Source organism: Giraffa tippelskirchi, chromosome 7 (assembly GCF_054371585.1).
Source record: "Giraffa tippelskirchi isolate mGirTip1 chromosome 7, T2T-mGirTip1v1.2.pri, whole genome shotgun sequence".
Taxonomy (NCBI): Eukaryota; Metazoa; Chordata; class Mammalia; order Artiodactyla; family Giraffidae; genus Giraffa; species Giraffa tippelskirchi.
The window spans coordinates 43,327,682-43,340,481 of record NC_137281.1 but is presented as its reverse complement, the minus strand read 5'-3'; the positions used below and the strand labels follow the sequence as shown (position 1 = coordinate 43,340,481).

General features: G+C 39.3%; 1 long non-coding RNA gene across 1 annotated transcript in view; it reads left to right on the top strand.

Annotated features, from left to right (window-relative positions):
- LOC145512185 (uncharacterized) overlaps positions 1-8,844 on the top strand; it is a 44,862-nt gene extending 36,018 nt beyond the window's left edge. The window contains exon 8 of the long non-coding RNA XR_014058377.1: positions 8,705-8,844. This is a non-coding gene — a long non-coding RNA (uncharacterized LOC145512185). The remainder of the gene's footprint in view (positions 1-8,704) is intronic.
- Positions 8,845-12,800: the final 3,956 nt, after the last annotated feature.

Below are 12,800 nucleotides of genomic sequence, written 5' to 3'. Positions count from 1 at the left end.
TTAAAGGAACAAAGAGATGACCGGAATCAATACCTTTATTGTATGAGTGAGAAAACAGGTCCATCAAAACGTAATTGTTATGGGGACAACAGAATTTAGATATTCTAGTCTTGCTCTCTTTCTTTACTTGCCTCTCTCTACACCTCAGGCCCTCTTCTCATAAGAGGGTATAAATGACTCCATGAAGCCCATAACTGTTTTTGGAAACAAATTTACATTCCCCAGCCCAGACTTCTGGTTTTCTTCCAGAACAATTGCCCCCTAAGTGACCTTCACTTTGATGTTGCACAGTTACTTCAAACTCAAAGATATCCCAAAGTGAATAATCTTTTCCAAAAAATCTACATCTCCTACTGAACTTCTGTTAATTCTATATTCTTCCTTTTCTCATACCCTGTTGCTCATATCTATTTTGAGTTTGATATTGGCTTTTATCATCTTCTACTTTAACTGCTGCAATCATCTTATAACTGGTCTTTTTGAATTTAGTCTCTTTTCCTTCTAATCCATCCTCCATAACATGGCCAGAGTGATACTTATAAACTGCAAAATGGAAAAATAAAATTACCACTCTTCTTAAAATTCAGTGGCTCACTATCACACATATCACACGAATATCGAGACCCTATGTTTTCTCTTGCTAGGTGTTTTGTTTCCAGTGGCTAGCAACAAAAACATGTTTCCATAGTCATGGAGCTTTAAATGTCATGGAGCTTTGAAAAGCTTTATCTCCCTGAATGTGGTGCACAGATCCATCCATGTTCTATTTTCTGCTCATTTCCCAAAATTATTGCTTGAAACACTTCCACCTCTGCAAACAATTCTAGTCATATTGACTTGCAGTTCCCTAAAGGAAGAAAACCCTATGAGGAAAAGGACTGTTTTATTAGTTTTGCCAGCATGTAGCACAGTGACAGGCACTTACTAGAAATTCAGTGAAGGTTCATTGAATAAACAAACTGTAGACAATCACAGAGGTAAAAGTAGAACAAGGTAAGCAAGTCACCTAGGCACTCCTTCTTGGAGTGTACCCTAGATGGCTTGTTTGTCTCATCCTAATCTGGACCCTCAACAGCCATTAGCAGCCATGGGTTGCAGGAAGGGGTGTGGGGGTGGGCGGGGGGTGAGTTGTGTGAACTGTCCAGGGTGCTGGACAGAGGATAAAGTCTTCTGTGGGCTGTTCAGGGTTCTGTTTAGAAACTGCATATCTCTGGCTTCCTTTGCCTATTGCAGACCCAGTTTTCCACAGATCTTTGTTTGAGGATCAAAATGGTTAAGGTATGTGGCACACCACAGGGTCCAGGCTGCACTCCAAAAGACACCAAGGAGACCAGACTGAATATGCCTCTGACATTTGGCTTCTGAAAAACAGATGCTGTGCATGCTCAGGTGCTGGGAGAAGCTTGAAAAATACTCGCCCCCAACTCCTAAAAATGTGTTCTCCAAATTGTCTCTATCAAAAACATATAGGAATTTTCAAATAGTTTAGGGATATCTTTCTTTCAATACTGAGAGCTAGCAGCTATTTAAAGAGTTAGTCTGAATCTATCCAACACACCTAATGACTAAGTCAAAATCTCAGTAAACACCTGAATGGTCTTTACTTATGGTGCCAAAAATTTGGAAACACTAAAATTTCCCCACTAAATTTTACCCTACACAACATAACTTCTTCTCCAAATATAGACCTGAGTTAAAGGAAGAAGTATGGGTTCCTCTGTGACAGCCTGCATTTAGACAAATGTTTGGCTTTCCTTAAAAACTATTTTGTGTGTTTTTTGATTATTTAAATGAACAAACTAAATATGTGAAGTGATGCATTGGTTTTGGTTGACCTTTAAAATTGTCTCTTGAAATGTATACAAAGACTCAGTTTGGTGGGAAATCTCACACACTAGGTACACAGAATCCTAAAATGACAGACCTTGAAGATGGAGCTTACCTAGTCTCACTTCAGTTAAGTTCAGTCACTCAGTCGTGTCCAACTCTTTGTGACCCCATGGACTGCAGCACACCAGGCTTCCCTGTCCATCAGCAACTCCTGGAGCTTACTCAAAGTCTTGTCCATCGAGTCGGTGATGCCATCCAACCATCTCATCCTCTGCCGTCCCCTTCTCCTCCTGCCTTCAATCTTTCCCAGCATCAGGGTCTTTTCCAAGAAGTCAGTTCTTCCCATCAGGTGGCCAAAGTACTGGAGCTTCAGCTTTAGCACCAGTCCTTCCAATGAATAGTCAGGACTGATTTCCTTTAGGATTGACTGGTTGGATCTCCTTGCAGTCCAAGGGGCTCTCAAGAGTCTTCTCCAATACACACCAAGGAAACCAGAATTGAAAAAGACACGTGTACCCCAATGTTTATCGCAGCACTGTTTATAATAGCCAGGACATGGAAGCAACCTAGATGTCCATCAACAGACGAATGGATAAGGAAGCTCTGGTACATATACACAATGGAATATTACTCAGCCATTAAAAAGAATACATTTGAATCGGTTCTATTGAGATGGATGAAACTGGAGCCCATTATACAGAGTGAAGTAAGCCAGAAAGAAAAACACCAATACAGTATACTAATGCATATGCATGGAATTTGAAAGATGATAACGATAACCCTATATGCGAGACAGAATAAGAGACACAGATGCATAGAACAGTCTTATGGACTCTGAGGGAGAAGGTGAGAGTGGGACGTTCTGAGAGAATAGCATTGAAACATGTATATTATCATATGTGAAACAGAACACCATTCCGGGTTCGATGCATGAGACAAACGCTCAGGGCTGGGGCAATGGGATGACCCAGAGGGATGGGATGGGGAGGGAGGTGGGAGGTGGGTTCAGGATGGGGAACACATGCAAACCCATGGCTGATTCATGTCAATGTATGGCAAAAACCACTACAATATTGTGAAGTAATTAGCCCCCAACTAAAATAAATAAATTTATTTAATAAAAAAAAATAAATAAATATAAAAAGAAAAAAAAAGCATCAATTCTTCTATGCTCAGCTTTCTTTATAGTCCAACTCTCACATCCATATATGACCACTGGAAAAACCATAGCCTTGACTAGATGGACCTTTGTTGGCAAAGTAATGTCTCTACTTTTTAATATGCTGTCTAGGTTGGTCATAGCTTTTCTTCCAAGGAGCAAGTGTCTTTTAATTTCATGGCTGCAGTCACTATCTGCAGTGATTTTAGAGCCCCCAAAATAAAGTCTGTTACTGTTTCCATTGTTTCCCCATCTATTTCCCATGAAGTGATGGGACCAGATGCCATGATCTTAGTTTTCTGAATGTTGAGTTTTAAGCCAACTTTTTCACTCTCCTCTTTCACTTTCACCAAAAGGCTCTTCTTCTCTTTGTGCCATAAGGGTGGTGTCATCTGCATATCTGAGGTTATTGATATTTCTTCCAGCAACTTGATTCCAGCTTGTGCTTCATCCAGTCCAGCGTTTCTCATGATGTACTCTGCATATAAGTTAAATAGGCAGGGTGACAATATACAGTCTTGCTGTACTCCTTTCCTGATTTGGAACCAGTCTTGTGTTCCTTGCCCAGTTTTAACTGTTGCTTCTTGACCTGCATACAGATTTCTCGGGAGGCAGGTCAGGTGGTCTGTTATTCCCATCTCTTGAAGAATTTTCCACTCTTTGTTGTGATCCACACAGTCAAAGGCTTTGGTGTAGTCAATAAAGCAGAAGTAGATGTTTTTCTGGAATGCTTTTGCTTTTTCTATGATCCAACAGATGTCTAACTTTTGAATTTAACAAAGAAACTGAAATAAATTAAGGAAGGTCATGCAGTGAGGTAGTGGCAGAGCTAGGATCAGGATTCAGATTTTCCAACAACAAAAAAAATATTCTGTCCTCCATCTTTACACATGGAAATTCATCCTTCCCACAAGTCCTGGTCACCTGGTATTGGAATTTTTAAGGAGGACATAAGGGAAAGAAGATAACAATAAGCAATTATAATACTTACTATATTCCAGACACTGTTCTTTGAACTAGATATTATTATTACTGTCATCATTTTGTTTGGTTTTTATTGCTGCCAAAATTATCATCACCATCCCCTTTTTACAATGAAGAAATCAAGCATTTGGAGATTAGGTAATTAACTCAAGCTTACAGGGATAGTAAGTGACTGAACAGGGATTTGAATTTAGATTGGGCTCCCTCTTTACCAGCACACTATGCTGCCTTCCTATGTTCTTCTTTAGCTTGCTTTCTTTGAAAATATTTGGTTTTATATTCATCTACATGAAATGCACTAAATCTCTGGTGATGACAGTGTTTAACATTTCTAACCAGATGCAGCTGAGCAGATCAATGCATGAGGTAAATCACAAAATACAGAATGAACTTAATGGGCAAGTTGTTTAGATGTCTTATTATCTGTAATTACATAAGCTCAGTAGAATTCAAATGAATGTTACTCACATAACCACACCTGGCTAAATAATGTCTGCTATTATTATTAACAAAATAATAAACACATTTTTGTTATTTGCCAGCTAATTGATAGCCCTAACTTCACATAATCCTCAAAATGACCTTGTGATATAGGTACTATGTGTGTGTGCTTAGTTGCTCAGTCGTGTCCAACTCTTTGCCACAGCGTGGACTGTAGCCCACCAGGTTACTCTGTCCATGGGGATTCTTCAGGTAAGAATATTGGAGTGGGTTGCCATGCCCTCCTCCAGGGGATCTTCCCAACCCAGGGATTGAACACAGGTCTCCCACTTTGCAGATGGATTCTTTACCATGTGAGCCACCAGGGAAGCCCATGAATACTGGAGTGGGTAGCCTATCCATTCTCCAGGGGATCTTCCTAACCCAGGAATCAAACCAGAATCTCCCACATTATAGGCAGGTTCTTTACCAGCTGAGCTACCAGGGAAGCCCATGATATAGGTATTAGTGACCCCATCTTACGGATGAAGAAACCAAGGTCCAGAGAATTTAGATTGCTTGTCCACCTTTTAATCTCATTTTGGCTGACTTTGATGTTTCCAGGACTTGGCCTCCTCCAATGACAAACCACTTCCCAGTGGGGCTGTGTCCCACATCCTGACAGGGTAGCAAGTGCCTGGCTTAGTTGGTTTTATTTTTGTTCCAGTGTGTTTCAATGATGCTGTGATCGTTGCTCAGCAGAATTGGATGGCTTACACATTGCCAACCACATCTCTCATTATCCACTGCTGAGCATGTGCTCATGTCGCGCTCTTGTCCTGGAAAGACCTTCTTTTCATCTCCAAATACTCAAATCTCCACAATTAAGGCTCAAACAGCAATGCCTCCATGTTATCCTCCCTGACTTCAGCTCCAGAGAAATAATTTCTGCTTCCCCCTAATGCCCATAGAATCTCATCTAAATGATTCATTACTTCATTTACTTGTTAATTTACTCATTGGGCAAAGGAAACTACGCTCAACCAGACATTGTACTTAAAAGCTGGGTTGGTTAAACGAACATGTCATGAATTGAAACATCTTATGGCATCTGTTACATTTCTACCTTTTGTTCTGTTTATTCATATTCATTTTGATTCCATTCCAATCCATGCTAAATGATTTAAAGACAAAAAACATATCTCAGTCATCATATTACAACCTCAAATGCCTTGGAGAGTGCTTTATGTGTATGAGATAAGGACAATAAACATTTTTTAAGAAAAGTACAGTATTTGAAAAAATGAAAATATTGGTAAATTTGACAATTTACATAAATTACCAAATTATTTTTTAAATAGCAATTGATCTAATCACATATAAAATAACCTGGCAGTGATGTCATCAAAACACACACACACAAACACACAAAATGCTTCACATTTTATTTGGTTTTGGTTTTCTTCTTTCAAAAATGTTTTATGTTTATCTATATGGCCTGCCCCAAATCTCTAACTAAAATGCATACTAAGGAAATTGGTGTTGGAGGAAAATTACAAAATAGAAGGATAATCTAATGAGAGTTCAGGAAGCCCTCATCACACTGTTGAGCCCCTTGGCTTGCTGACCCCACTCTGAGGGTTTGCCCAACAAGGAAGTTGACATCTGAAACTCCTCCGAGCCTGGCTTCAGTTATTAGAGTCTGGGACCCCTGGCTCTGTGCAGGTCTTTTGTTTTTTTTTTTTCATGACATGGTTCTCTGGCACAAGGCAGGCTCTTCTCCTCAGTCGGTGACTTCACTCTCTGCCACCTCTGAGCTCACCACCTGCAACTAGAATCTATAAAACTCAGTGGGATAAAGTTCTGTTTTATAATTATTGCTGGAACATTTTTTTTCTCTTTAAAAAAATTTCTTCTGTAATTTTAAAGAATCCTCAGCCATATGCAAAGTAAACAACCTCCAGACATCAATATTAAAAGTTTCAGGTGGCTCTAGTGCTGCCAACTAGAGGATTTAGGGGAATGTGGGGTTGACTCTCAATGGCCACTGGATGCAGAGCCCATTTCTTATCCTGAAAGTGAAAGTCGCTCAGTCGCGTCCGACTCTTTGCGACCCCATGGACTGTCTCCAGGCTGGAATACGGAGTGGGTAGCCTTTCCCTTCTCCAGGGGATCTTCCCAACCCAGGGATCGAACCCAGGTCTCCTGCATTGCAGGCGGATTCTTTACCAGCTGAGCCACAAGGGAAGCCCATTTCTTATCCAAAGAAACCTTGTAATCTACAATCTCAAACCATTAGTGGTCTTTCTGACCATATCGTCTATCCACAGAATGAAAATTTCAGTTCACTTCCAACCTTCAGGGTGGATTATCTCCAAACCTGCTTCTCAAAATTCTGTACTCTTCCTCCTGAAATTGGCAGCAGTAGTGTGTGTGTGTGTGTGTGTGTGTGTGTGTGTGTGTGTGTGTTGTTGTGGGGTGGGGGGAGAGGAGGGGTGGGATGGGAGGGAGTGGGGCGCGTCTCTTCAGGGTAGGTCCTGAATTGGCTGTGCACATCAGAATATCCTCTGTGTTCACTAAATTAAAACCTCCAAAGGAAAGACATAAAAGGAACAGCTCAAAGGAGAGGGCAGAACATTTCTGAGACACCAAGGAAATCTTTCAAAGTGTTCAATTTCAATGAAGTGTGTTTTATTTTGATGATACAAGCCTTTCTCCCATTCTTTCTCAAATATGTGTTTTAAAATTCACTAGTAAGAGAGTTTGAGAATCAACTGGTAAAAAAGATTTCCAAGACTGATCAGTTTGTTGAATTTACCTTCTATCAACTACCTAGGAAAATACACCTAAGAGGAGTCCTTCTCCCACCTTGACACTGAAAGATCTGCACATAAATAAAACATCTGTAAACCTCTTACCTGATTCTCTGCCCCACTGGAGCCACAAAGCTGCGTTGTTATGGTAATGCAGCAAGATGGGGGTCACAATACATTTTCTGTCTTTATTATAATCTTCTCTGCTATAGAAAGCTCTCTGGTACAAGGCCACAATATTTACTCTGATTTTATCAACTATCGTTACAGTAACATCTTTATTTCACCTGAAGGACTCAAGGCCATGGTGAATGGGTTCCCATCTTGGGGGGAGGGTCGGCCTCACTGAATGGAGTCTTGTATAAATTCCAGATGTGATCATCTCCTCCATTCTGATGAGGGCAGTCACGTGGCTCCAGGTTTACAGCAATGTTATCTGTGCTCGGGGAAGCAGGAGACACTGTACTGAGGAGAAACCTCCACGGCTCTTTCCTTTGCCCTGACATGGGAAATGTGAAGAACCCAAGAAAGCAACCAGGTTGAAATTTGACTGCTCCAGCTGAAAACACATAGGAAACAAAATAGTTGGAATGTTGTAATCGATGAAACAAAGAGAGAAATACATCTATAAGGAGATGGATGAACACACTGTGTGAGTTAATAAGCAATGCTGTGGGGATTTAAAACATTAATCCAGTTTTTTTCACAATGATAAAAATATTTTTTGTGTGTTGAGGCACATTTTTCCCTTAGAAAATGTCTGTTTGAAATATTTGTTGAGTCCTTTTTGTATATCTAGCCACATAAATTTCCCATGGAGTAGTTAACATGGGCTTCCCTGATGGCTCAGTTGGTAAAGAATCCGCCTGCAATGCGGGAGACCTGGGTTCAATCCCTGGATTGGGAAGAGCCCCTGGAGGAGGGCATGGCACCCCATTCCAGTATTCTTGCCTGGAGAATCCCATGGACAGAGGAGCCTGGCGGGCTGCAGTCCATGGGGTCACAAAGAGTCAGACATGACTAAGCCACTGAGCAGAGGCACAGTGAATACGGAGCTTAGCTTTCAGTTATGTGGTTTAAATCCTGACTTGCTGTGTTGCTTCTCTGAGCCTGTTTCTCTCTTTATAATAAAGAGCTAATAATAATTTCAGTGTTTAACATTATTGTAAGGTTTACATCCTTGACACAAGTCAAAATATCTATAGACATAAGTTCAAATTCTGGTTCATTTATTACTAACTGTGTGCCCTCAAATCAGGTGTTTAACTCTTTGGACCTTATTTCTTGATCTGTAAAATGGATAAGTTGGAGAAACAAAAAATAGAAGTACAGAGGTTCTGGTCTGGGTAAGAGGGACAAAGTAGGGTCCAGTCTGTATTGTCCCTTGAACGTAACTGCAAACCTATATAGAATGAATGAAGCAGCTATTAATATCTAAAAGTGATGAAGAGTTAATAGTAGCAGGCAGATTATGATTTTCTTCCTTTTGATTCTGCAGACCTGAGCTCAAACGAAGCCCCAAATCCTGTAACTTCGCACTAGATACAAGCAGAAAGAGCTTCAAGAAAAGTCATTTATTTCTCATCCAAAGAATGAGAAGGAGGGTATCTACAGAACAGAAAGAGTAACCCCCCTGGGTTTTGTTGTTGTTGTTGTTGTTGTTGTGTGTGTGTGTGTGTTTCTTTTCCTTTTATTCCAGCTCCCAGGCAATCCCCAGTCCCAAAGCTTAATCTCACAGTGGCTGGTTGGCAGCTGGGGAGGGGCAGGGCAGAAACGGTAGTGCCTGTAGTGGCTGCCAGCTGATACCTGAAATTCCCAGGAAGGGGAAACATTTTCTCTGACCAGAGAAATTATGTGAACTAGGGAATGGAGGGAAATCTCTGTCTTCCTCCACTTGATCTCAGAGGCGGGTCTACCTGCAGGAACAGTGCAGCAGACTGGGGAGACTAGAACTCACCTTTTTAGCCTTCTGGCTAATACTAAGCCCCAAATCTTGTAACTTCTCAATAGATACGAGCAGAAAGAGCTTCAAGAGAAGTCATTTATTTCTCATTCAAAGAATGAGAAGGACGGCATCTACAGAACAGAGAAGGACCAAGAAGAGGAGATTCTGAGATCCAGGCTGTCAGAATGAAGAATAGACGCAGTTTGAGAAAGATGTCACAAAGCCATATAGGAACTTCAGGGCTCACCCACAAACGATGTATGCATGGACCTGATCCTGAACAGTATGTCAGAGGCTTTCAGGACTAAACAAAGAGTTGATCATTACCCAGACTGGCAAACATATGCAACAAATCTGAATAACACTGCAATAGTTTGAAACTGAACTGACACAGGAACCATAGTCCATTAAAAGTTGATGTGGCCTGAACTGAGTTGATTGCTTTGCTAAAGCAAAGTATTTATAGTATTAAAACAAAATCCAAAGTCACATCACATGATATTCAAAATGTATAGGATACAATCCAAAATTATTTGACATATGAAAAAAAATCTCAACAATTTGCAAAGGAAAATAAAATCAATAAACAATCACTCAGATAACCAAGATGTTGAAATTATCAGACAGACTTTAAAGAAGCTGTTTATAATCATATTCCAAAACAGAAGGGCAAATACTCTTGAAATACAGGAAATACAGAAAGAAACAGAAGCTATAAAAATAATCAAATAATATTAGATATAAAAAGCATACCAAAATAAAACTTTCAGTTGATTGACTCAACAGCAAAATGTAGATTTCAGAAGAGTCAGTAAACTTAAAGATAATTCAGTTTAAAGTAGCTAATCTGAACAAAAAAAGAGAAAGAATGAAAAAAAAAAGGAACAGAGCCTTAGGAAACTATGAAACAGTATCAAAAGGTTTTAACATTTGTGTTGTTAGAGCATCAGAAAGAGGAGAATGAATGTGGTACAGAAAAAATGTTTGAAACTGAAGAAGGAATTCATAGGGCCTGGACTCCATCTTAGGCCTGTTCGTGCTGATTATGCTCGGCCACCTCTCTAATGGACTCTGAACTCTGTGCTTAGTGCCTGTGGAAATGACAATAGAAAGATAAGACCCCCTCCAGACAGGTCATAAATTCTTATCTGTAACCTCAGGCTTATTGATTATTGACTATTTGGAATGTAACCTCAGGCTTATTGATTATTGACTGTTTGAACACATAACACATGAATGATGGAGTTATTGTGATTGTATTTACCTTTCCTTTGTTTATGTAAGTCACAAGGAAGTTGGGTGGTGGGTTCAGACACATACACATGGGGTATAAAAGATTTTCACAAATGCTGGTCGGGGTCCTTGGCTAAGAGGATACTCTGCCTTGGGCCCGCCGGTGTAATAAACTGCACTTCACTATCTGCATCGTCCTTCTGAGTGAGCTTGTTTCCTGGAACGCGTGGCTATAACAAAACAATAATGTCTAAGAATTTCCCAATTTGGTGAGAGACATAAACTTGTGTATTTAAAAAAGCCTCTGTGAATCCCAAATAGGAAAAACACAGAAACCCACACAGAGATATACCATAATTAAACTGATGAAAACCAGAGACAATGAAAAAATTTTTGAAAGCAGCTAGAGGGAAAAAACACTACACAATTCAAATTATCGATGACTTCTCATCATGAATCACAGAAGCTTTAAAGTAATTGGGTCTTTTAAAAGTGCTAACAGTTAAAACAAACAAAACAAACAAGCAAAAATATCCACCTTGTTGACCCAAAATGTTACAGCAAATAACTTTCAAGAATGAAGTTGAGGAACTTCCCTGGTGGTCCAGCGGCTATGACCCCAACTCAGGGGGCCTGGGCTCAATCCTTGGTCAGGGAACTAGATCCCACATACAGCAGCAAAGTTCGCATGCTGCAACTAAAGATCAGGCAGGCCGCAAAGATTGAATATACCGCATCCCACAACTAAGACCAAGTGTAGCCAAATAAATATTTTAAAAAAGAATGAAGTTGAAATGAAACTCTTTTCAGTTAAAGGAAAACAAAACGAATTCTGACCAGCAAAATTACATAAAATAAATATAAAAGAAATTTCTTAAAACAGAAGAGAAATACTAACAGAAGAAAGCTTACAATATTGTGAATGAAGGAAGGGCAACATAAATGATAATATCTGGGTATATTTAATAGATTATTTTTCTCATCCCAAGTTTTAAAAATACAGGTGACTCTGTAAAGGTATATTTTTCTTCTTGGATATGTTTTGCTGGTTTTCATTTTAGAGGAATTTGTCCATTATATCTAAGATAGCAAAGTTATGTGCATAAACGTCCATTTGATGCCTCTAGGGCTTATGATGTTAACCCCTTCTCATTCTTTTTACAGGTAATTTGTGTCTTCTTTTTATTTTTTTCAGTCTGGTTAGAAGTTTTCAACAAATAATGATAGAACGATTGAAGATCTCTATGCCAAAAAATTAACCTTGATTCATATATCTTACCCTATACAAAATTAATTCATATATTTAAATGTAAAACTATAAAACTTATAGAAAATAGAGAAAATCTATGATCTTGTGTTAGGTAAAATGTTCTTAGATATGGAACCAAATGCACAATTCTTAGAAGAAAAAAATTGGTAAGTTGGATGCATTAAAATAAAAAACAGTGAAAGTGAAAGTCACTCAGTCATGTCCGACTCTTTGTGACCCCATGGACTATACTATTACCTTGCAAAAGACATTATTAAGAGAATAAACTCAAGCTACAAATTGGGAGAAAATATTTGCAAGTAGTAATATATAGTCAACGAAGGACTTACATCTAGACTATATAAAGAACTCTTAAGATTTAACAATAAGAAACTAATTTAATAAAGATGGCAAGAGATTTGAAGAATTCCTTTATCCAAGAAAACACATTGATAGCAAAACAAGCACATGAAAAGATACTCAACATCATTAAGTAAGCTGACTATATCAAGCATTGATTACAACAGAGAGCAACTGGAACTCTCACACATTGCTGGTGGCAATGCAAACTAGCACAGGTATAGTCCATTCTGGAAAAGGGACAGTATCTTGTAAAGTTAAACATATGCTTACTCTGACCCAGAAAGTCACTCCTATATATTTATTTGAGAAAAATGAAACTATTTTTCTACATTTATACAAATGTTTATAGATTTATTCATAAAAACTAAAAACTAGAAACAACCCAAATGTCCATTGACAGGTGAATCAGTTCAGATCAGTTCAGTTGCTCAGTCGTGTCCGATTCTTTGTAACCCCATGGACTGCAGCACACCAGGCCTCCCTGTCCATCACCAACTCCCAGAGTTTTTTCAGACTCATGTCAATTGAGTCGGTGATGCCATTCAACCACATCCTCTGTCGTCCCCTTCTCCTCCCGCCTTCAATCTTTCCCACCATTAGGGTCTTTTCAGATGGGTCAGCGTTTCGCATCGGGTGGCCAAACTATTGGAGTTTCAGCTTCAATGTCAGTTCTCCCAATGAATATTCAGGACTGATTTCTTTTAGGATGGACTGGTTGGATCTCCTTGCAGTCTAAGGGCCTCTCAAGCATCTTCTCCAACACCATAATTCAAAAGCATCAATTCTTTGGCGTTCAGCTTTCTT